General features: G+C 35.8%; 1 protein-coding gene and 1 long non-coding RNA gene across 8 annotated transcripts in view; one reads left to right on the top strand and one right to left on the bottom strand.

The window, feature by feature from the left end:
- Window positions 1-27,074, bottom strand: part of TRPM3 (transient receptor potential cation channel subfamily M member 3) — a 404,729-nt gene that overhangs the window by 268,165 nt on the left and 109,490 nt on the right. The gene's annotated exons all lie outside the window — the stretch shown is intronic.
- Window positions 12,371-17,995, top strand: LOC135290204 (uncharacterized). 2 transcript variants are annotated; one of them, XR_010352905.1, is made up of 3 exons: window positions 12,371-12,587; window positions 13,991-14,062; window positions 16,307-17,995. It is a non-coding gene; the product is annotated as an uncharacterized LOC135290204 (long non-coding RNA). The 2 variants fall into 2 exon arrangements; XR_010352906.1 differs by having other exon boundaries at window positions 13,956-14,062.

Raw genomic sequence — 27,074 nt, 5'->3', positions numbered from 1 at the left:
AAAGTTTCATGAATTATTTAGGTTATGCAGTCATATGTCATAATTACTGTATTTAACTAATGTGAGAGAAAAATGGCGGCTGAATGTGGCTCAGTCCTGAAAGCACTGCTTAACCCGGTGCTAGACTAAAATCTATAACTTTCTAACTGCTGGTAAGCAATATGTGAATTCCACTTGAGGCATACTAGGTACAAAGCAGGGATAACACAGGTGAGAAGAAGCCCAGGGCCCTTATCAGCCATTTTTACATCCACATAAACCTGCTTTTTAAAAGACATGCTGAGCTAATGAAGAGGAAGAAACAGAAATGTATGCAAGTGCAATCAGAATAACCAATAAGGGCCCTGGTTATATACTACATCTTTATTTATTTTTTGAAAATTCTACTAAAAATAAATTGTCAGACTCGTAACATATTTATAAAGAAAGCCTTCTTATGTGGGTATCCATGACAACCTAGATTTATATTTTGAGCTGTAGAAAGTTGTTACAGCACAGCTCACATAAATTACTTTGAAGAATGTAGCAAGATAAGATGGTTTGCTACCTGAGGTGTTTTATTTGGAATAATATATAATATTTTGACTATACTGAAACATAAAGGAAAGCAAAAGTATTATGTAGTGGTTTGAAGCCAGTCTTGCCATAAAGTAAACCTATTTTTAATACAAGGAAAATGTATAAGCACTTTATGACAAAGAATGCTGAAAATTGGAAACAAAATCACTGAAGACTTAGTAAATGAATATTAGCATATCCTAATTAGGAAAGGAAAGAAACATAACAGAAATGTGAAGCATACATTGCCTGAAATAAACAAAACTTGTATTTACACTGGTATGCCTCCTACTGTGGTTCCATCTGGACTGCTTTGGGCACACAAAACCTATTTTTTCCTCTCTCTTACATTGGGAAAGGAACCTGCTTTCACTAGACTAAGCATTACTACAATTGCATTTCTGTTACACATGTTTTCTTTTTGCATTTGACTTGAGAGTCATAGTATATTATTTATATAATAGATTAACACAGTAGACAATTCCCAAGTACAGCACAGAAACAATAGGAACATAGTTCATGAAATTTTTTCAAAACAAATATCAGTGACTTACCTAGCATTTTGCTATCAAATAAATGCATTACCTACTTTGGAAAGAGACTTTGAGGGAAGAGAGATACAGTCACTTCAATAACTGTTCATTACACTGTGAAGAATTCAAGTGGTGTTAACAACTACAGCCTCTATGACCTTTTTTTCCGAGCAGAGCCTACTGCTTTCACTGGCAAGCAAAAATAGCAGACAAGTTCCTAACAGAGCCTTTCCATGATCTATATATCTGCTAAGGGAAAAAGTTCTTGACCTCAGAGACACCACCAGGCAGCCTGGCACTGGGTGAATTCCTTATTTCTAGACCCACACCAACACCCTGGGGGCCCTGGTCATGGGGCATCTCCAGTGGAGAGGTATCTAGCCGAGGGCTACCCAAAAATATTAAAGTGAAATTCAACACCTCCATAAAATACAGCAGCACAACTTTCTTCTGAAAGCCCATGACTGCAACCCAGTCATTATCTGAGATTAGCTCAGTTGGTTAAAGCATGATGCGAAAACCACCAAGGTTAATCAGTCTACAGGCCATTCTCATGAGAGTTAGACTTCATGAACCTTGTGTGTCCCTTCCAACTGAGAACATTCTGCAATTCTGTGACAGAAAAATAACAGAAATTAAGCTGATATAGGGATGGCACAAGTTTTGCAGCAGACGTTCCTGAAGGAGAGCCAGCAAGTGAGAAGGATGTTTACTCTGCATGTATCCCCAGCTGGTCAGTTGTGGTCTTCTCTGGCCTGTTGTCTCCTCCCTAATTTCCTGATAGATGATAAATAATTACTCTATGACTCCATTTTCTTGCCTGTATGTGCAACATAATAGTTCTGAGGGTCAGAACCTTTGCTCTTTTTTCTTAACTGTATAATGGCAACTTGAGGGCTAATTTTCTGCATAAGCCAAATCTAGTTTTAGTTACTTGTATAAATATTTCTGGGCACATCATGCAATTTAGAAATATCACCAGAGCCATGGTAGTCAAAGATAATACTTTTATGGGAAGGATTTCATAACAAAACATCATTATAAACACATAATGATGTGAATCTTTCACTCAAATTCCTTTTTTTTCATATTACAGAATATTATTCTCTACAGTGCAGCATTATGTTTTATGTAATGAAATGTCATTTATACCAACCAAAACCTGCCAACCTAACTAATACAGTAAAAATTTCAGTCTGCCTTCAGTTTATTTCAGTTCTCCATGAAAAGCAGAAATTGTGCAGTAAAATGAAATGCCTTAATCAAGAACCACCAGCATGAATACTATCTTCTGATATTTTGTTACACTAATGTGCAAATAAGTAAGATCTCATGATATGTAACAGAAGGTACTTGAGTGATTGATTTAACAGAAAATGACATTATATTTTAACTAGACATCTTGGGAATGTAACTACTTTATATATGTACAAGATGACCTCAAGTCTGAAGTCCTGTGCTGCCTCAATATGACTGAAGCAGACACCTGTGCTGATAAAGAAAATTTCATCCTTTCTGAAAAGCCTGTAAAAAACATATAGAGAGGCATCACAAAGGCCATATTTGAACATAACCATATTTTAATTTGTTATTAGTCAGCTACAGTCAAGTAGTAAATAATTTTGCAGTGGTAAAAAGATAACACATTGCTGTATATTTCACAGTTTTAGAACATTGTAATTCAACCTCCTTTCTTCATATTCTCAGTGGTAGGTTTATCATAACTGATCAAACAATCTATTTCTCTGGTAGACAGTAGTTCTCCATGGAAATTAATTTGTGGCCCACAACATATATTACCTAACATACATCCATCAACCAGCACAATTGATGTATACAGTTTTTATGCAGAGAGCAATGACTCAAGGGCCATCATATATAAATACATATGAGAGTTAAAAGCAAGAACAGATTCCATGCCATGCAAGTGTGATGCTACATAAAATTCTGTGAAATTTAAATGCATTAATTGAAATTATCAAGCTAGCTTATGTGATGTATTTCCTCTGGTGTTGATTAAAGAGTATCAAACAATTATACATTAAGAATTGGAAAATCAGTGTTTTGTACCGATATCAAAATACAAAGAAGTTACAGCTATATCTCTTGTCTATAGTTATCCTCTACACCTTGCACTATTTCAATTATAAGAAGAAATAACAAAAAAAAAACAAAAAACCTTGAAAGTTACAATTTTTCAAAGACCACTTTAAAATATTGTCTCTGTCTAATAGATTTTACAAAGCAGCCTTGAACAATGCCACATGATAAGAACTGGTCACAATGAATTATAAAATAGAATTGAGTGCTATTAGTACAAATTTCAGACCCCAATTTTCTGTTTTGGTGCTGCTTTTCCCTGTTCATCTCAGTTAGAAAGATCAGTTTAGTGAAGTTACATGTAACTGTACTTGAAATAGTTGCTTAGATACCACTAATCAACTCCAATTAAAGAAGGAAGAAGACCTTCAAACAACACTCTCGGAAAATGACTGGCCACAATACAGTCCCAGCCACAATGCAATCTGTGGGGTGTAAATGCAGGGTGGAGTGGAGGCACCCCGGCCAGGCTCTGTCAAAACTCTTGAGAAGAGAGAGCTCTGTGTCCTCTCCAGCTGAAAACCCTCCCAGCAGCTTAAGAGCAAGACTTTTTTGAGAAGAGATATCAGGATAAATAAATCTAAGTGGAAACCTATATGCTTACCATTAAAATTAGGCCCTAGTTTAATAAAAATGTGGTGAAAAATAATATGGATTATTTTATTCACATTAGGACCCTAGCTAACTTTTTATAATTGTAGATCTTCTTTGTTCGTAATTCTCAAATAGTCACTAAGGGTGCTTTGAAAAAGTCGTGGTTTGCCTTATATATTTTTTTATACATATGCATTTAATGTTTTCAAAGAAGAAAAGGTATTCATACTGAAAGAGCTACCTGAGAACAAACCAGTTGTGGAATTATCTTTGGGCTCTGCAGCTTCCTGGGAGTTACAGACTGGTTCTGCTGTATAAACTGTGCCTCTAATCAGCAAATGTCATTCCCACACCATTCCCTGTGCCTGTACAGTCTGTCTGGCACAGCTGCCAGACCATGTACTTTCAAGGACCTGTGTGAGCACTCTGTGCCTGCTCGCAAGATGCTTCACCCACTACAATCCTGTAGGCTTGATTCATTTTAGCTCTGGATTGTAGTCTACAACTAAGGTCTTAATGTCTGAGACATTCATGGATGTGAGGAAGAGTGTGAGTCTTATATTCATGATAAGTGATCACCAGTAGCAGCACAGAGGTGGGTAACTCAGTGTCCATGGATGAGCTAGCTTTCCTGTATTGCTGTGCACAAGGATGGGAGCACATGGAGCAAAGTCAGATTCCAATGTGAGCCTGCTGTTCAGGAAAAATCAAAGAACCAGCAGAAACATGTATTTAATGTTTCATGAATAAAGAACCTAGGAATGTGCTCAAAGGAGAATTCTGAATTGACTTAAATTTCCTCAAATACTACCTATTTAGCTTAGTGGATTGATGGTATCTAGGTAAATGAAATGAATTGTCTCCTGAAATATATTTTTTTTAAGATTTAGAATTTAAATTATTAGGAGTGAGAAAAATTATGGTTGTAACATTCTTTCTCTGTAAAATTAAACAAAGTAATTTTTTTTTTCCACATCTACAATTTTATTTTTTCCTTACCAAGATAGTAAAAGTGATTGTGACTTGTTTTTTAGGGAGATCAGTGTGTTTAGTCAGGAGGTTAAGAAATGTGATAACAGAAGATGACTGGGTCTACCTCCAATTAGATTCAGTCCTTATGAAAACAAAGTCTAAGGCTGAAGCAGAATGATACAGGAAACCTAAGAGACAAAAAGCTATCCTCAGTAGCACACAAGACATTATTCAAAATGTTGGTAGTGAAAAGCTTTCAAAGGGTAGCAAAAGTATACTTTGATTCAGTTTCCTTGATGAGGAGAAAAAAAGCAAAAAACTTCATTAGAGTAAAGCTAAGAAAAGTCTGCATGACACTAAAGGATGAAAGAGGATATAAGAAATAAGAGGGTATCTTTAAAAAGTCAAACTTGTGTTTGAGAAAGGCTAATAAGAAGGATTATAAACTTTGGCAGGTTAAAAACACAAAGCAGCAAAAAGAGAATCTGGGAAGTATTTGCCGAGAGTAGAAATAAATAAGCACATTTAAAGACTTTAAGGAGAAGTGTTTTTTTTTAATTCTTCCCCCAGTTTTTCTGAAATAACTTCTTTTTCCCATAACTCCAATCAGGTGCCATATATCTAAGACAAATTGTCCAATAAATTAATGTTGCACTATGTTCATTGACTGAAGTTATTTAAATTATCAAAACAATATGTTTGTGCTGAGTAATCAGCTTGACTATGCACTCTTTTCTAGCTCTGTATCTTGAGCAGGCATCTTTGAGTAATACCAGTGTGAACACATACTCTTACAAGCTCTACAACACTCTGGGATTACTGTGATAGAGAATATGTCAAATTTAAAGGATGACAACTGAAAAGTGGAATTTTCTATGAAATCACAGATGGGTGTTACAGGCTGCGTGGGCATCACGTCAATGTGCACACAGATAGAGAGCATAAGAACAGAAAGACAGTAAGATCAAAGTATCCTACGTGTGCTAAAGGCAGTGCCTATGGAAGAGTGTAATGGGGCAATTACACTTACAATGGTGATGGGTACTGGTGTCCTAGAACCATTACACTTACAGCTTCCTAATCTTTTTGAGATGGTGCCTAAGTTCTTGGCAACCCTGAAGCTGACTTCTGTTCTGTGAACATTATCCAGTCTGCAATCAAACTCATTTCGCCTTTCTGTATCAGCAGCACCTTTCAGAACAGATTCCTGAAAATACTTATGCAATCCCAAAGGTGCAGGTATCAGTTATGTGGAGGCACTTAAAAACCTCTATTATGATGTTTAATAAGTTTCAATGGATAACTTAGAAAAGCCTTAACTTTGTAAAAAATGGGAAGAACTGGCAAAGAAAAGCAGATTATTATTTGCTTTTTATACTTAGAGACAGATAGATCTTTACATTAAATACTGCGCAGCATATGTATATTAACTTCCAGCATCACAAACATTTTTAAAAAGTTATTTTCAATTAAACCTGGAATACAACACTTCATAAATACTAATTATAAGATTCTAGGGAAAAAGGAGTTCTTCAGAAGAAACTTCCTTCTGTCTTTAAATACAAATAAGAAGTGATTACAGCAGCTTACCCTTCATCCCGCTGCTGATTACATGATTTCAGAACAACAACAAAAAGATGATAACCAAAGGCCAACAGTAAAGCTAATTGAAGCTGGATGATTACTCCCTTCAATTTCAATAGGCATTGGAAAATACTTAGGAGGAGCAACCCAGCTCAGAATATCTGTTATTACATATCCCTCTACAGTTGCAGTTTGGACAGAAAGCAAATTTTCAGTTTGGCCAGGTCCCTTTCAGCAACTTATTTTGATGAGTGAACAGGATAATAATTAAGTTTCTAATGTTCATGCCCTATACTCCATTTATTTTGGGAGTTATGATTTACAGATATTGTGTCCAACAACATAACACCATTTCTATGTGCAAGGCCTTACTCTCCTCGGTCAAACACCTAGAAAATTATCATAGCACTGATTTGTTAAAAATAAACATACTGCAAAATCTCTCATTATTAGTGGAATGTAAAGTAGAATTTGTATGGAAGAGGCCTGCTAACATGTAAATATTCACATCCAATCTTACTAGTAAAATGGTGACTTTCAAAGATTCTTCAGATCAGGAAGTGCAATTCAGATTGCATCATGAAGAAATTTTTAAAAGTTCAGAAAATGGGAATACTTCTCATAAAAAGCGAAGGATGCAGAAGTGTCCTGGTGCTAGCTGGATGGATTTTAAGAGGGTGATGCATAAAACAGAATTGCTTTATACATCACTACTTAGGAGACTGCTTTGTCCTCCATGACCTATTACCATGAGACATTCAGTTTGCAGGAACTTTTGTATTTCTCTCCCACTTCATGAAGAGAACTGCTGGCATTGTACAATACAAAGCACTCTTTTTCTTCACAACAGGAACATACTTCAATAAAACAGATTGGAACTTTTGGCTCACTGAGTCTCTTCCTCAGCTATGAGAGGCTTATTTAGTTTATGGAGTATTTTGCCTTCCTGAGTATCTCTATCATTGGCCATCCAAATGTTCTGAAGTTTCATTAATGCTCAGACGCACTTGAAGATGCCTTGTAAGCCTGTATTAAAGGACTTGAAACCTTAAGTCTCCAGGGTATTTATTACCTGACCTGTGGTAAGGTAACAAGCAAACTACTTTAGCAAGACAATTTTTTCTTTTTGTAAAATCTTCCTGGTGTCCAGACCGATATCGATGGTATTTACTTCTGTGTGTGTGTGTGCAGATTGTATTGGCTACATGACAATCAATATGTTATACACCACTGAGTGAAAGGGATGCTTAGGACAACCCCAAACTGCTGCACTATTATACAGCTTCTCTTCAGCTCCTTACTCCTAGCTCAGCATGGACAGGGTGAAAAGAAAGAGACACCCAGCAGTTACTTTTGGTCTATAACAAACATGGGTGAACCAAGAAAAAAGTTCTCCTGCATAATTCTGTACCTCGCATTGCTGTTTTCACAGAATTACAGAACCACAGAACATTTCAAGTTGGAAGGGACTTGTAAGATTCATTAAGTAAAACTCTCCATTACTCATAGGACTACTTAAATCTAAACCATATAAGTATCATCCAGGACACTCTGAATTCACTGGTTCTATTAGATTGGTATTTATTACAGAAACACTGGAGTTGCATTAGCACAAAACTAGTTTTATTCATATAAATATAACCCTCCATGATGGAAGGAACTTCTTGTGTATATGCCATACAAGTTTTAAAAGAGCAAAAACTAGAAAGGTTCAGAGAGAATTTACTGCTTCTGTATGTATTTTGAGATAAATCGTACACTATATATACATACATGCTTTATATGCATTAAAACAAAACAAATGCCCTTAGGAAGTTTGCTTTTTTGAAGCATGCACATGTGCCAATCATGTTTCACTGATTCATGCTAATCAGCCTTATGGACAAGTACAAGGACTGCAGAAACACTTGTCAGTTTTAAACATTTCACTGTCCAAGAGTAGTATTTTTAACATTCTGTACACTCACATAAATGACTGAATTTTCTCTGTAGCAAATGTTGCAAATAGGCATGCAAATAAAATTAATGGAAGATGTTTGAAAGTGCAGTAACACTCTTGGAAAGAGAGCATAGTCTTAATTTTCTAGGCTGGGTTTTAAAATAGGAAAAAAATGGTGTACAGATTCTGTGGCAGTTAACAACTCTGTAAGAAGACCATAGAAACTGATCACTTTGATGCTTGAAGGCACAGTTGGACACTGTATCTGCAACCTTGCTAAATTGGATTACCCCCATTACAATCTGCTCCTAAACACAGGAGCAGGAGAATTGAGGAACAGTGAGTGGCAGGATTATCTAACCCAGTGGAGAGACCAGCATACACTGGATATGACTTATAAAGTATTAATCAGCATTTTCATATGCAAAATTGAGAAAAGCTTCATTGTATTCTTCTATTCATATGCATTATTTTTCTAGAAAAATATTCTGGTTTACAAAACAATATGCAGGAAAGGGATGAACATAAATACAGTAGAGGTAAGAGGAAAACTAAGCAAATTATAATAGACTGATATGTGCAAGGTTTTAGACAATGAAAATGTATACAAGAGAAATTGTATTTGAGAAAATCATATTACTGGGAATCTACCACTTAGGATCTACATTATCTTGAATCCATAGTGTATCATATTTCCACTCTAAATGTGTAATTAGCAAGCCACTTTCTCTGTCTTCTGAGCATTTATAGTCTTGCTCTCAACAACAGTTGTCAAAGTGGATCAAAATAATTTTTTGAAAAAGGAAAGTACCAAGTTGCATGTAAGCCTCATCACTCCATAATTTCCTTTGACCTGGTCACCTGAAACACATAACAAGAATTTTTTCTTATTCTTTGTTAAAAGCCTAGCCTACTTCTGGCACATTACACAAAAATGAAGCATAAACAAATGCTAGTAGGCTCATCCCTTTTTCTATTTTCATTTCTGCTTATTAACAAAAAATAGATTTGCATTTTAATGCAACAGAATTCTGTTTGGAGTCTACTGTAGTATTTTGGCTTTAGTTTCTTTTGTTTTGTTTTGTTTGGAGTTTTTGTTCGGCTGGGAGGGTTTTGGTTTGGTGGTTTGTTTTGTTTTTTTTTTTTTTTTTTTTTTTTGTTTTTTTTTTTTGTTTTTTTTTGTTTTTTTTTTTTTTTTTGGTTGGTTGGTTTTTTTTGGTTTTTTTTTATTCTTTTTTTTGCAGTACTGTGCTGATTGTAGCTGGGATACAATTAATTCTCTCCAGAGCAGCTAATATATGGATCTGTGTTTCTGTGTTTGGGATTTGTGCTGGAAACAGTATTGATAATAGAAGGATGTTTTAGTTACAGCTGAACAGCGCTTGCACAGAGCCAAGGCCTTTTATGCCCTTCACCTCCACACTTGCGAATGGGCTGGCTGTGCACAAGAAGTTTGGAGGGGACACAGCTGGGACAGCCGACCCGCACTGACGACAGGGATATTCCAAACCATATCGCATCATGCTTAGTGTATAAAGGTGGGGGAAGAAGGAGGAGATATTTACAGAGCTGGCATTTGTCCTCCCAAGCCACTGCTATGCATGATGGGTGCCTGCTTTCCTAGGGATGGCTGAACACCTGTCTGCCCATGGAAAGTGGTGAATGAATTCCTTATTTTTGCTTTGCTTGCATGCACAGCTTCATCTTTGCCTATTAAACAGCCTTTTATCTCAAGACATGAGTTTTCCCACTTTCACACTTCTGATTGTCTTCAACATCCCACTGGGGAAGACTGAGCGAGGGGCTGGCTGCTGTTGAACCATGACAGGTGCCTAAATTGAAGGGAACAAAATAATTTAGGAGTGCTAAAGTGGAACTGAAATTTCAGAGTATTCCTCTTGGCTTTCTCTCTCAGTCACTGGGGCTTAGATGGACAACAGTATATATAATATCACAGACAAGGAAATGTACAGAAAACAAAGAATTAGAAAGGAAAACCACTTGGTTTTTATTACCTCATTTTTTATAATAAAGGAGTCTAAGAGAATTTCCAAAGGTAATTTATAATACCATTTTATTCTAAAAAATTGTTCACTTAATTTGTCTAACAGATGCCTTTGACAGACATCTATGTAGACTTTGTCCGTACAGATTATCTGCAGCTATACAGAAATACAACTTGTTCCAGAGAGGTGTGAAGAAAGCAACACTCTCCTCTGAATTTCCTCCCTATAAGGAAAATTTTCTTTCTATTTCTAGTCTGTTTCTAGTTCAGCTAACATTTTGTTTGAAGGCCATTTCTTATTTTGTCAGGTCTTGACGGCCTATATTTCCTTTAAATTTTTAAAGAAGAATCTAGCTGAAAGCAGTTAATAATTAATATGTTTAACTTTCTTTCCTTTGGAGATAGATTTCCATGGCTGACTTAAACAGTGTCACCCTTCTGGCTTTTGAAACACCCAAGCTACTGTGAAAAACAAAAGATAACAAGATAACAAGAGCATTCAGATCTCAGGGTATAGTCAGGTATTTACTTAGGGTCTTTCAGTTGCTGAGTCCTATGGAACAATATCTGTACCCTAATTACAAAAACTGCTCATGAGTTTTTAGAATATATGGATAATTAAAAGGATTAATAGAAGATAGTTTTTGGCACAAAATCTGTTATAAAAAGGGTTATTTTATTTTCTGAAGAAAAAAATCCTCAAGATACACATTAATCACTTTTTAATTTCTTAGTGAAAAGGAGAAGCTGACACAAAAGCAAGAGTCCTACTGTAACAACTTCTGGCTTTTTCCCCCACAGAAAGGTAGGACCTCATTAGTTTTATTGTTTAAAATAAAATCAGTACAAAGTAGCTTACTGCTGCCTTTGTTCCCAGATAACATGTGGGAAGGCATATTCCTGAAAGGAGCAAGAACTTTCATTACACATGAGCAAGTTATATAAGAGAAATAAGCCTGAACCAGACATCATGATTTTTCTCTACAATCTTTGAGAAGTTTAACTTTTCACTTTAATTAGTGACACATCACCAATACTGGCTCAAACTAGAACCCAAATATTAACTTGAGAAGTTAGGGAACATTGCACTGCCCACACATTCTGTGGATGAAGTCTACATAAAGGAGAAAGAGATCTCTTTGTGCAATGAAAAATTTACAACTTGACACCAGTGAACAAAAGGCAGTCACTGAAAGATTTCATCAGCCATCCTGGCAAGACACTTGTTGTTTTGCCAAGACTGTGCTTGCCACTAAGTGAAAGTCACTGTTTCAGATTTTAATGGCACAGTAGCCAGCCATTAGGGCTACCATATTATGGAGGTTTATGTGTCCCACATAAGCACAGCAAAAATACCCCACTGCAATTCTCATGCATTGGACAGTGTCTACATCACAGTGGTGGGATAGAAATATGACCGGGGTCTGTGTACAAGTGCTTTTCCTCAGGGCACCTTGTGGCATTTTGCTGGCTCTCTGCCAGACTCAGCAAGGCAGCTCCAATGCATCCCAAGCATTGCATGTATTCCCTGGAGGTGAGGGAAGAGTGTGGTACAGTGAGTTAGAAAACCAAACTAATGTCTGGAAGATAATAGAGCCAGGAATAATAGTAACAGCATCCTAGAGAAATCTATGCCTCTCTTTTTAAGGACAAGTGCATTTAGCTGTTCTGTGCTTTTCCTTTATGTGTTGTGAACATAACTTTTACAATAAGCTGCTTATTGTAAGCTTTATACATAGATTGCCTTGTAATAATATGACAAGATTGTAATTTCTACAATTAGATTTTAAATATGTCTTCTTCTCTGTCTTTTATAAATTGAATCTGAATTCACAAGAGGAAAAAATGAAAGATGAGTACTGAGCCAATAATTCAAAATTAGTTTACTTCTGCAACTGTGAACATTTGTTTCATTTCAGCTAGAAATAACATTTTCTTGTCTGTTCTGAAAATTGTTATAATGTGGTCTCCAAATTCTTTTCAGTGAAAGAGATAGGTACTACTTATTACTACGTACTAGTTACAAAGTAGTAAGTAAAAGGTACATAAAGCTCTCTGATAATCATCTCAAGAGTTTCTTGCAATTATACTTGCTGTTCCCTCTGCACACTTACTTTGCTCTATATGCCTTTTAAAAAGTTATAGGACTTAATGCTCGAATCATTGTGGATTATTTTATGTGAAGTTGGCTCCAAAGAAGCCTCTACTCTCTACTTCCCTCACTGAACACAGAACTCAAAGCCCAGCATTTCATCACCACTACTAGATAAACAAAAAGTATTGGAGAGCCCATTGCACAAAGGTAAGAAAAAGAGTAAATTGTAAGTAGGCTTCACTGAATTATAGTAGAATTCCAAAATGAAAAGTTGTAGAGTATTACAACCCAAGATACAGAGCTTCCTTCCACCAAAACCAGCCATGTTATTCATACTGGTGATTGGCAGCAAGTGGCACTGAGGAATACAATTTATTTCTTTAGATAGCTGTGTAATCTCTTAGGTCTAAATGCTGATTATGCTAACTGGGATCCTAAATAAATTTTCTTGGGCTTTTTTTTTTTTTTTTAGCAGGTGGGTTGGGGTTTTTTTAAGCTTCATGGAAAATTGTTTGCAATATTTCAGTTATGAGTGGAGGAGAAATTATTTGACTAGTTCATATTCTATATTTGACACTATTTTTATCAAAACAACCTACTTCTATAAATATGTAGGAAAAAAAATTCCACTCGTAACAAGCGGTTTACATTTTGAACAGATTTAGATGCAGGATGAGAATGGTACATTTTATACAACTTTTAGAAGGCCTCTCACCATTCCATTAAGAAGGGGAATTAATTTTTCCCCTCTAGTCTTTTTATGAAGTCATGGAGTTTCTGTGGGGTACCATGTCCCACATTTTCTTCAAACACATATCTATATACTTTTGTGGCAACAGCATACACCTAAGAAATTCTACTACAAATAACATTAAAAAATCACTAATGCTCTGCTATGAACAAAACCTGATGCATTCATTTTCAAAGCATGAAGACTAATAACGCAGAAGTTTTTTTTCTGCAGGGGAAAATAGTCTTTAAAGCTAAATAATGTACTGTGTTAGAAACAAAAATATTACTTCAAGCAGTTCAGTATCAACTTATCCGCAGTAATTTAATCTGCTGGAGCTAGAAGTAAATGTACTTCCACATTTTTTATTTAGAGGAAAAACTATTAACTTGGGTCTCCAATGGCACTGAAATCTTTCCACAGCTGAAATTATTTAGCACATTCATCCATCCATAATGAATCCTTATGCATACCATCTGATTTTCTTGACTCCTCTAAGTCTCTTTCTGCTTCTTTGTTTTGCTCAGTTCCTAATTTATATGTCTGAGGTTGTCTAAGCCTCTTTCTGCTTCTCTGTTTTGCTCAGTTCCTAACTTATATGCCTGAGGTTGTCCTACCCTTCTTTCTGTGGAGACATATTGAAATTAGCCATCAGGAAACATTCAGTGGTATTTTCACGATTTGCAACAGGCACAATACATTGGGGATTATGCTGGATTTACTAGGGATAAACACAGGCTTCTGTTATAATTTCCTAATTAAGATTATCAGTGATATTTTGAAGACTTAATACAACATTTTGATATTGTTTGTATTCCTGTAAGAATACCCTAATCTCTGGGAAGTTTTCTTCCTTTGCTCCTCCACGCTGGTACCACAGATATCTACAAGAAGCCCCTTCTGATCTTGAGGGAGCAAGCTGGAATCCCTGCAGAAGGAAACACTGCAATTTGTGAGTCAGTAAATAAGCAGTTTTGCATACAATTTTTCAGAACCATTTGCTATAATTTCCTGATGGTGTTAGAATTCAGTATTTATTGAAATTATTATTCTGATGTCTTTTATTTATGAAAGAAGATGATATTGGATTTGGGGATTTTAACATTATCTTCTACCTTTTTTTGGATATTATAGTATGTTTCTGATGCTAAATATAGTTTGTTAGATGCCTTCAGTTTTCAACGCATAATTAAATATGAATCTATTGTTATCTCTATTTACTAACAGCTCTGATGTAGTGGTATTTTCTCTCTGAACTCTGAAATCAAGGAGGATTACTGTCAATGCTGCAACAGTGTTATGTACCCTCACTGAATTCCCATGACTAACGCTGTATGAGACAATCTGACTGCCTAGCTGAGAAATGGCCACTGAGTGGTGAAACTGAATATTCACCAGGGGCACTGTTCTTCACTAGATAACAGGCATTGAATGGGTCAAATACTAAGTCACTACCTTTTGCTTTGCAAATGCTTCTGAACAAGCTATGGCTACACCTATTACACAGTATTTCATTACTAAATTAGAATTAAAATTGTGATATTCCTAAGCCATCTCCTCAGTAACGTGTTGAAATTGCCCTTTAGGCAGAGACTTTTAATCAGAATTACTGTAAATCAAACAAATAAATGCTTTGGACTGTGCTTCATCTGACCAGTTCTCTGTTCACTTGTTTGTTAAAATCAGACCTGTAAGTATCTAGGTTTTCATACTTATTTTTAGAGAAGACATTCAACATGAGGTATTGTTACACTGACTGACAATTAATGCAGATTGACAATCTGCATTACCACCCTAAAACATGCCTCCAGAATGTTGTCATTTTGTTTCTTGCTAAAGACAATAATTGTTTAATTATTGATGTTTAAATGAGTGAATTCTGAATTTTCTAAATAATTATCTCTACATGACCTCTGTGTGTTAGCTACAGATCAAAATAGATTGGCAAATGAGAACACAGACTAATGAAAAACTAAGGAAGGATATAGAAAGGCTGTTATCTTCACTCCAGTGTACACTGCTTGAGAAAAGTGCAATAAAGTCTTCATATGTAGAATCCTTTCATTTCATCAGAGAACTCTATTCCTTCAAAGAAAAAAACACCCTAGTGATCTAATAAAATCCATTGCTTTTTTTTCTGTACAGAGCTTAATTCCTTAGACCATTTAGATGACAGCATCTCTAGCACATGGAAATTCGAACCAAAATAATTTTCTGAGCAATTGCAAACACATCGTGTTACCCTTTCTTTATAAATATGTTTCAGTTTAACCAAAAATGCATGTAAGATGAAGGGCTTTGAATCACCTGTGGTTTGAATTTTACCCAGAATTTTATTCTGGCCAGGAACTAAAGAAAGTAATGGAAAGGTATCTATTCTGATCTGCCACTCTGTTAGGCTATTATAGGTGCTGTTAAATTGGATTACACACAAAGCTGAATTTAGTGCTGCACATGATAAAGCAAATAGCTACAAGTACAAATAGCCGTTTCAAGAGATTTATTTCAAGAAAGTGCTAGTAAGAATGAATACCTCACTGATGTTAAATGTTTCAAGAGGGCAAGACCACCTAACAACCTACCATGTCAGAGTTCTATTATAGAAAGGCTCACCCAAGATATTTAGAGAACAAATTCTAAAATTAAAGGTTGTATCTAAAGCAGATTGAAGAAGGACGCAGAAAAAAAATTCAGTGACATTTGAAAACATAGATATTTTTGTCATCCCATGACTTCATTAGGTAATTTTAGCTGCTATTTGTCTTATCATTTGGATTACTGACACAATACAAACAAACACCAAGGAACTTCTGCCAATGATTTTTTTCTTATCTAATAAAATCTCTTTAGTATTCTAAGGGTAAATCTTAACCAAGTATCAGCACAGCTTCCATAGGGGACGTTTTCTGCTACTGTCACTCTTTGGGCTTTAAAGGAATCCCTTCCCTCTGGTCCTGCTTCTCAAATTCCTAGTGAACAGCATCTTATGACCAACCATGACCAAAATATATTTACCCAATTTTCACAACACCTTTACTCATGTGCTAGCATTTCTCTCTCTTTCTTTCTTGCCCACCTTCAGTTCTTTCAGATACAATTGCAGACCCATGCCTTTACATGTAAGATGAGGTAGGTAAGGAAGAAAGCAGATGATGCAAATGTTAAAAATATTTATCTATGGTTTTCTTTTTTTCAGGAATGGAGTGCATGGATTTCATGAGCAGCTTTAGAAAGTGGCAGAAGCTGGAGTAGTAGGCAGGAAATGTATGAGGGCAGAGAAAAGCAACAAATTTTATGGGGATATTGAAATACTGGCTGAATGTACCAAGGTACAGACTCAGGGAGGTCACAGCTGAACTTCCACTCCAGTTGTCAATGTCCATCTCTCTCTTCTGCAAGCCTCATCACACTCATGTTCTTGAAATTTCTCCTTACAGAGACTGGATCCCTGCTAGCTCCCCTCAAAATCCTGCATTACTTTCTGTTGTTCATCGACGAAAGCAAGATAAAGTAAACCTGTTACCTTCTAACCACTGTGCTTTAACAGTTACCCACACTTGCAAGGCACTCCAGAGCACACTTGCAGCCCTCAAAAGCAGAATGTCCTGCATATTGCTTCTGGCATCAGCTGCATTACACTTGAAGCATTTATCATCACTGTGGCTCTTTGATCCTTTCCAGGATCGAACTTCCCGGTGTGACGCCCCTCTGTACAAAAGCCTTAGGTAATCAACACTTATACTGTGACAGCTCATGCTGCAAAAACACCAGTACTATTTCATGGTGAAACAGATGTTTTAAGAATGCACCTAGCATCTTCAGGGAGGGCTGTTCTCTAGCTTAACATTATTTTAAAAATACAACAAGAATTCTAAAATATAAATCTGCATAGCAAAAAAATGTGTTATTAAGCATACTAAAGCTTATGTTACATTAGCAACATAACATAAACTGTTTCATAACAGACAAAAAATGGCAGAAAGGGAAGCCTAGACACCAATTTCATAGCTACCTAGTTTGTGAAGCATGACACTTTTATAGAAACCCCTGACCCTTTATACCTTGAAAACATTTCTCTTTTTTTTTTTTTTGTAGTATGCATTATAAACGAAACACAGAATTTCAATTAAAAAATCAACCTTTGTCTACTCTTAGCCTATTTTTTTCCTATATTGCATTAATTGTCTGCACAATTGTCTTCAAAAAAATTAAAAGTGGAAATATTTTTTACTTTTACTGGTGTACTGTCAGACTAAAAGAAAATAATCAAAAATTAGAACAATTAAAATATAAATATAAAAACAATTATTAAACTGGAAATTAAACCATATAATGATTTTTGAATGAATATAGGTTTTGCTATTTCTTTTTCAAAGAAAATAGAAGAAAACATATGTTTTTCCTATTCTGAAGAATAAATTACTATTTCAGTCCTATGGTTTGGGAATTCTGTTTCTGCTACAATCAAGCCATCCTGTCACCCCATGCAGAACCTCATTCCCTGAGAAGGATTTAAGTCTAATAAGAGGTCTTACTGATCTGTTTCATTACTTGCTTACTTGGCAATTTCTTGAACACTGTAGGAGGATTACATTAGCTTTGCATGTCATGGGGAAAGGATATGCAGAAATGCCCATGAATACTGAACTTCAGGGTACTGTTGAATTTTTAACATTTCAAAGAACACTCTTTGAAAAACTGGTTGAATGATTTGGAAATGGACAGTGAAGACAGCATGAAAGTGCCATAAAAATAGAATTATTATAATACTTAAAAAATAAAAAACATTTTGTGATTGCTTATTGTTAAAACAAACAAAAAAAAAAAAAAACAAACCAACCCTCAACATTTCCTCCCCGAGGGACAGTGACTTGGCTGTAGCATTCATGTCTTCACAAGAGAAATTACTTTTATCTGCATACATTTCTCTTCAGCATTTAAGGGGAATGTAAATTAAATTAATTAAATCATAGTGCTCTGAATGCTGAAGTATGCTGAGGTGCAGATACAAGCTCCCTCTCCACACCCCGTTGTGCACAAGCATGGCAAGGCAGGTAGTAATCCCACTGGATTGCTCAGTGGGAGGATCAGCAGTGTCCAGTCACTGAACCTTGTGTCATTATGGTTTGAATAGCAAAGAAGAGCTGTCTTCACTAAGCTCTGCAACTGTTTTTCAGACTGTAGTGCTACAGAACAGGATTAGGTGACAGTACAGTAAGTGTACTGTCACACATGGCCCTCTGACCAGAGTATATCCATCTACCCTAAAGAAATTTCCTTTGGAAGATTTCTGAGATGAGTTGCTTGTCAAAAAGAATCCAGGTGAGCTCCTGGTTATACAAAAAGTGTGCCTAAATGACTGGTCATTTTTTCACCTCAATGTTGCCATCCTCATTAGAGGTTGTTACTTCTCACTAAAGCTTTTGTTTTGAAAGTTGCAGTGAGATAAGCTTCTGGTACTTTTTCCTGAACTGACATTTCACCAGAACATGCATTCACAGGGCTGTTCTTTAACTCTGCCATTCAGTGTTTGTGTTCTGTTTCCTGGAATCTCTAGAATGTTTTTCAAAGGATAGTGAGAGCCAAGCTGAAAATTTTAGAGGAGAGGAAAAGGCCAATCCTATAGCCAAGGTGAGATTCAGCTCTGTTCACAGCTTAAACAGAACTTAAAAAAAAAGGGGAGCAACCTTCTTATGCAGACAGACGGTGATGGGATAACCAGAATATTTTAAATTAAAAGAAGAGACATTTATATCAGGTTTTGGAAAGAAATTTGCTGTGTGGGTAGTATGGCACCGGCACAGATTGCCCAGAGAAGCTCCATCCCTGGAAGTGTTCAAGGCCAGGTTAGATGGGGCTCTGAGCAACCTGGTCCAGCGGGTTGCATTCCTGCTCATGATGAGGGGATTCAAAAGAGATGATCTTTGAGGTCCCTTCCAACTCAAACCCTTCTATGTTTCTATGATTCACATAAAAATTATTCAGGCTGTGTACCTAGGTAGCAAAAGACAAGGAAATTATTTGAAAAAAACCAGGAAAGGGCATAAACACCTCAATGTTTCTGGGACACTGAATCCTGCTAATCACTGTCACAGTTAAAACCAAATACAATTATCATAAAATCAAAAGACATATTTGGGAAAGCTACCAAGCTCCCCTTCTCATAAACAAATTACAATCAATATGGCTCATTTAGGAGTGGAAGGTTTATGTCCAGTTAAGAAATGTGATATGGAATGAGTAGGCGGCTCAGCTGGAATCATTAAGAGCAGTGAATCAGCCCTGGATCTCTACAACTTACATGTTTTTCTCCGCTGCTTGACTCAGCCTAGTCTAGTTGGCCACTGGAAAATCTGTAGGATAAGATTTTCACAAAAACAGTAATATCAGCTACAAGTTGCAGCTGGTTAAAGCTGATTATTCAAAAATCTCAGTTCCTCCATCTGTATGCAGACAGAAATTATAGCTGTCTGTAAGTTTTTAATTCTTTCTAGACTACTTACACTTACTGTACTTAAAAATGTTTCACTGGCAGTATTTTTTTTGTTGTTGTTGTAAAAAACAGCCCAATAACAACAAGTAATTTAATAATATAGAAGACATAGAGTTTGATAATGTCCTGCCAAGTACATTAACAAAGGTGACAGAGATAAATAACATCACAGAATATTGGAAAATCAAATAGGAAATTTTACAATCATAAGTTTTATAATCACAGCAATGTTATTGTTGAATAAATACATATTTCCCTAACCCAGATAGAAAAACAATTTGAAAAGGTTTGAAAATATATGAGAAAATGAAGGCCATGTGGGTTTAAAACCTCCTTGCTACTATTTTGCTTGTAAGTTTTGCTAAAATGTATAAATTTTGCACATGACAGTCATGGTGGCACTGGGTAAAAACTCCAAGGGATTATAGCAAAGTGCTTACACTTAGAGCAATCTAAATTACAGCTAGAAGTTGAAGGAAAAATAATGCTGTGTCAGAAAATACACCACTAACAAAGATTCATTTTAAGTATTCTCATTAACAAGTTTGCACCACATGAATAATTAATGACTGCCAAACACATTTAAGTGTTTGAAAATTCACCTATGGAAGCTATTTAAAAACTAGATGACTACACAATTTCTTGTTAAACTCTGAAAACGCCAAATGTTAAAAATTATAAAGAAAGAAAATGTAATAAGCAAGGCCACTTTTTGGCGATGGTCTATAGCTGTTCATACATTGTTCTATGTAAATATTTCTGTTAACAGCACAACAAGCAGCAATGGGAGCAGCAACAGAAGAAAAGTATACTTTATTTATCCCTAATGCTGCCCTACAGAACATTTTTTTAAGGGATAGGTAGCAAAGCAGCAAAGTAGCAATTTCTGTTAAATGAAGAGAGGAAGTAAGAATGGTACATTAACAATATCATGAGCCACATCCCAGCAGATCACCTTGGCTCTCTGCAGTCAATGAGAAAAGAGGTGTGTTTTCTAGCACAAAGGAAAAATAAGGGTTTGGAGAATTACCTCACATGTGCATTAGATGCTTTCCAACTATGTAACAGTAGCCTAGTTGTGTAAACTCTTGCTCTATATATTGATAATGCCTGTGCAACTTTTTAAATTCTGCAACTCTCTGTATTTACCTATCATATTGTAATAAAATGTTTTCAGGAGTCAGTTCTTCTGGGTACAAAGATCATTAGAAACAAAAAACACCTGAGACTCAAGTCTTTCATGTTAAAATATATTATGTTTTTCCCTAATGACACATCCTGGCATCTTGAGGCTATTGGCTGATGCCAAGACACTCCTCAAAATATAACAGCGATTGCTAACAACATTCAGATTGTCAGCTTGCCGTATATAAATGCCTTATGGTCATTTTATTCTAAACACTGAACATTTTTTTTTTAACTCCCTTAAAACTTTATTATCTGAGATGACATTTTAACAAACTTTTTTTTTTAAATCCCTTTTGACATAGTTTGCTTAAAGTTTTGGGATTTTTTTTCCAATTTTCAAACCCCGTCTATCAGGATCACCTGCCACCATAACTTTTTTCAGAGCAGCAGTCTGAGGTGATGGTTTATGTCAGCACAAGTCTCCTTGCACAATCCATCATTCTCTTCCAGCACCAGAGAGATTGAAGAGATGATGATGATGATGATGATGATGATGATGATGATGTGATGATGATGATGATGATGAAGATGTCTTTAGCCATATTGTGCTTCTTCTACACTGTGCAGAGGCAAACAGCCTGTGCTTTGAAGCATGTCAAGGGACCTGCTTGGTGAAATGCTATGATTTTTATTTTTTTCCCCAAAGGCCCCTCTCACTGCATGTTTTATCCCAGAATTTGAACCAGAATTAGTCTTTCATGGGACATTCAGCTTTGTCTTGATAAATCTTTTACTTCCCTCTTAGACATAAGTACTTTGATAGACTCTGTCTCCATTTTTTAACCTCAGTTACATTCAAAAGCTTATTGCTTATATTTTTATACCAATATGCTTTTAAGGAAAAATTCCTCAAGTATTCATAAGGCTGTGTCACTTATTCTTCTTAGTTTGAACTGAATACCCATGTAGTGCCAATAGAATCAGAACTATCACTGCTAATTTATTTTCTGGCAGACTAAATGGTTCTGTCCAGTGTCATGGCATTCTGGGGAGATTTCAGTCTTTCACTGAACATTTTTCCATTTCATTTTGGTCTTTGCAGCTTGTATTATTCAGACCTTTGAAAAACAAGCAGATGGATTTCTAAATCTAACAGGTAGACCAGTAAGCAGGATGAACATAGAACTATGCTAAATAGGTGCTGAAGTAGCGTCAGTGCTCAACATCAACCATTTTTCCATTCCACAGTCCAGAGACTGTGTGGCTCTCACAAAGAATTCTTCTCTGTACTTCCCTACACTATGCCTACACTTCTTACCCATATTTTCTTTGGAAGAGTAGAGGAAAGGATACTTCCCAAATTCACTTTGAAAATAAAATAATTAAAAATTAGAACCTGAAAAACAGGAATTAAGGTAATAAGTAGGCCTCACACCACTAAGTTTTTCCACTTCTCACATAACTTAGAATGATTTCTATCTTTTAAAAATAATTATGCATACTGTTTCTATGGCAACTGACCCAGATTCCTAATTAGCTTCTCTTGGTACTACTACTACTACTACTACAACATGGAAGAATAGTAATTTCCTGTGTGTAGTTTTCCCATGTCTGTGCTCTAATTCAAAGCCTGACCTGTCTGTCCTGGATTATATACAGTATGCAAAGAGCCTCCAGCTTTGGAGAGATTTTTCTGCCAAACCCTTTCCCCCTCTGTGGTCTGGAAAGAGATTGGCAGCTGAGAGATGCTGCAGCAGCATGGAAAGCAGCTAGATGACAGCCATAAGCTGATGATATTCGGGTTCAACAGGAAAATTAATTCTAGTCATATGATCAAATATTTATGGATCCTAAGGGAAAATCAATATTTCCAGGAGACAGAGTTTCTCTGTGTCTGCATGATTACTGCCTTCAAGGTCTTGTGTATTACCAGGAAGCAACAGTATAACTGTTTTATTTTGGTCTTGTATCTCACATAACATTCAGCAACTTTAAGAGGTTGAGCTCCAATGTAACACAAATCCACACACTGTTCTTTATAAAGCTTCTGATAAGCTTGTTTAATCTCCCCTTATTCAATGATAACATTAACATTTCAGTATGTATGCTTAGCTAGAAAAGACTTTTGTTGCTGGCTTGTGGTGTTGTTTTTGTTAGGTATTTTTCTGAAAATGGCATAAAACGTTAGTAGGACTTATCACTTAGAAATAAAATCAAATTAATTAGGAGAAATTTTTGAGGTTTTAAAATGTGAAAACTCAGTAATTATCAAGTGAACACTACCAGACTGTGAATTACCAAAGTCGGAGTGGTCTCACTAGAAAGTTTATACGAACATAGCCTAGATGACCTAGTGCTGTATCTTTTCTCCTGCTTCTACCTTCTGCCATGGTAGGCTGACCTCTTTTTCCTTTGAGAGACCCATAATCATCAATTTCTTATATTCTCTCTCAAGTGTTTGATACAACACCATCACTGAAGTGGTGATGCAAAAAATAAATTCTGAGTAGTTCTCAAAAAAACTCCAGATATTTCCCTCACGATTTACTGTTGACTTTTTTCCCAAATGATTGTTTTTGCATGTGATACATCTATGAATACACCTTTTTCCTTTAGGGGTTTCCTGGTGAATGAAGGTGAATTTTTATGTGTGCTTCACAGTTAGCAAGTTCTACTTTCCTAATTCAATCATCAGCCTTGCATCAATTTATATTAGTTCCTAAATCATTAATTGTTTCAGAGATGTTAATTATGACTGGCATAGAAATCAAGGCACTCAATGAAAATTCGGAAATAAAATCCTTTAAACTTATTCACTTTTTCATACTTCAAAATGGTCATAAGCAGTGCTGCTACTTAAAACCAATCTATGCTGTTTGCAAGGCTTAGATTATAATTTTCCCAGGCCCCTCTAGAAACACTTTGACATATGTTTATGTTGCACTTCATAGTGCAGCTTGTATTCTGTATTTCAGGGTGCTTCATAACCTGTGCCATTCTCCCATCACCGTGTCTTGGTTTCAGCCAAAGGCAGGGTTATTCTCTTGCAAAAGCCATGAGGGGGCAGAGCCTGGAGCAAGCGTGGGAGATTAAGCAGTCAGGGTGGGATGCTGCTGGCTGCAAGCTGAGTCAGGCTGGGCTCAGTGACATTTTCCATGTCAATCGGCCTCACTTTTTTGAACACTTTAGTTTTTAATATCAATGCTGATATTGTTCATTTCCTTATCTCATTGGTGTTACCAGTGAATTGTTTCTATCTTAACCCTGTGATCTATGTCTTTTGTGCCTCCAGTCACCCACAGGAGGTGGGGAAAGAGAAGGGAAAGGGAAGCAGGCAGTGTAGTTTGGAGTCTTGGGGGTGGGGGGAGAGAGAGGGGAGCACTAAACTGGGGGGGTACCATTCCTGAACCAAGACAGTCACAGTGCTTTGTGGACACAGCATGAAGAGTTAGTAACAACTAACTCATATTAGGATACTCATATTAAAACTTGTTTGCAAATAAAAATATGATGTTTATTAAAAAACAACCTAAAAAAATCCAGGAACTTTTTTCTCTTCTTTTGCCTCTCACAATCACAATTTTTTCTAAGCCTCATCCACCTTACAAGATGTTTGAGACCTTCCTTCCACCATCACACAACTTCAGTGAGAACAGAAAGGGAAAGCTCTGAAAAATGGTGGTTTTGTCAATCTTTAAGAAAGCAGGACTAATCACATGACCTATCAGTGTCACAGAAAAACTGATTTTTTCAATTATCTGCAATTTTTCAATTAACTGTATATCTGTAATGCCTTGATAAATAAGGAAACTTGAAATGCTATTCAAATTTCATTGCAATTTACCATGAAATGAAATAATTTATTTAACAGTAGCAAGGATAATTTGAAGAGTTTTCTTCTGCTTAAAACATTTTATGTTCTGCAAAATTGAAATTATTCTCACTACCATATGAATCAAAAAGGAATTTCCTTCTAACTGTTGCCAGTGCTTTCTACCTGCAGAAGACCATCCAGTGCAAGATAACTCTGCTGTGATTTAGCTATCAATTAATTTATCTGGCTTGGGTCATACTGGATGACTTGATCTTTTCTATCACTACTCTAAATTAAGCAAATCTCAGTGCTCCCAACAACAATGGTGACATTTGCATGCACTATTTCAAGAGCATGACACCAGCTTCATTGCATTCAAGAAATAATTACAGACACCCATTAGTGCCCTCAGTTGTTCAATGATTTTTATGCAAGTATAAATTAATAAATTAACCTAGCATCATCCTAAAGAAACCTTAACCTTAAAAGCTAACATTTTTTTGCAACAGTACTATGAATAATAGAGTATTATTAGGTGAAGGAGAAGTTATTTATTCTATACACAGTCTAAACCAACTCCAAATGGATTTTCATGTAGGATGCTCCATGTAATTAGGATGTGATTCATCATGTTAAAAAATATTAGTGTATCTTAATTGGAAATAATTATTTTTGTACAACTATCTTTACATCTTAGCTGGGATCTTATAAAATGACATGTAATTCCTTCTCATGTTGGTTGTATCCTAGCATTTTGAAAACACTTGAATCTGGCTCATGTCAATATAGCAACAGATCAGATGTGTTTTCTGGAAAATAGGTAATTCATACTCATTTAACATGTCCACTCGACCTGTATGCATCAGCTACATCCCCAAGGTTTGCTATGAGCTCAAAATGATACAGTTTGTAATTACTGAAAGCTTTCATCTGACTTCACACCTACTAGAAGTGCATCCTTTTACACAGTGCCCCGGTTTACCAGCAAACTAGTGATGTACTTAGTCTGAGCTGTTAGAACCAAACATCTTTCACACATTCCTAGCACTTGAGGGTTTGGTTTTGGCACTTGAGAAAGTCATTTGCTGCCTTTGTACTGTAGTCTTTTCTACTTCAGCTTGAGAAAAATATTACCTTATGTCTGTGTAAAAGCAGCAAAAAATAAGTACTTGAACAGGAGGCTTCAGGAAATGGTGTTAATTAAAGCAGTATGCTAAAAAAATTAGTGGCACAATATCAACGCCTACTAAAAGAGAAAACAAGAGTTTGTGAACACCATTTCCCCTTTTTTTCTGGAGCTCATTTACAGCCTGAATATCAGCTGCGACCTCACATGCAGCTCACAAGCACTGAGAGCTGCAGCTGTGTATTCAGCATACTTGAAAATAAGGCTGCAAGCACCTTCCTGGTGCTCTGTTTATTTACTCTCACATCTGGGCCTACTGCCACTGCTCTATTTACCTTGAACTAGTGCATTTTAAAGATAAATCTCTAGAAAATAATTAAAAATTTATTTCTTGGATGAGTTTAATAAGAGCAATTTTGACATTAAATTCTTGGAAAGGTCTCTCAAAATCCTAACCAATGCATGCTTGACTGCTTTTTTCCTGTTTAAGGGTCTTATTTTAGTCTGAAATACATCCAAGGGTTTTTTTCACTATGTAATTTTTTGTGAGTTATATTATTCAAAAATATTACATAGTTAAAAAAAGGTTCGGGGTAAAACAACAACTATTATTATATTTTTGGTATATTATCTGATTATTCATTTTTTGTCAAGACCAAAAATAAACTAAGCTTTTCATATGCAGAAAATATTTTCTAGTATTTATCTCCACTAGGGGTGAGATGTGGTGGTAGGTCCACTAGTGGTGAGAGGTGGTAATAGGGGCAGGAACAGCCAGAATTAAAATTTTGTGGCAGAAAAGTTAAAAGAGGAGAGGGGAGAGACGTACTTTAAAAAGTAAAACCAAAACCTGCTTAGTTCTGAAACATCTGCTGACTAGTAGTTTCTTAGCAGTGAAGACTACTTCCAAAAATCAATGCATTTTATTTCTGTATCATTTGAAAAAATCAGGTTATTGAAGTGCAACACATTAAACAAAATGGTTTTGCATATTAAGACATTAATTATTTCCACTTTTTTTAATCTATACCTTTGGCATAGAAAGATATTAAGGAAGTTATGTAGTGCATGTCAAAATATTAATTCCAAATTCTGCATTTATCATTTAGCTTCCTATTACTCATTATCACTCTATTTCAAAATCAACATAACAGTCACAAGACAAGGGATTTACTATTCAAAATGTTATAGCTCTCTAATAGGGCCACTGCAATCTAATAAACTTGTGTATCAACACTGAGATTTATTTTAAGAAGCTGAAAGTAGTAGTAACAATCATCACCATAAAAGTATAATTCATTCCGCATGGACACTGTGGAATATCTTAGGCCTGTACCTCACTAAGTATACCCATTAATATTGTATTTCAATGTTTACCAAAACTAAAACTTACTAGGATTACC

Source organism: Passer domesticus, chromosome Z (genome assembly GCF_036417665.1).
Source record: "Passer domesticus isolate bPasDom1 chromosome Z, bPasDom1.hap1, whole genome shotgun sequence".
NCBI lineage: Eukaryota > Metazoa > Chordata > Aves > Passeriformes > Passeridae > Passer > Passer domesticus.
This window is presented reverse-complemented; position numbering and strand designations above follow the sequence as displayed.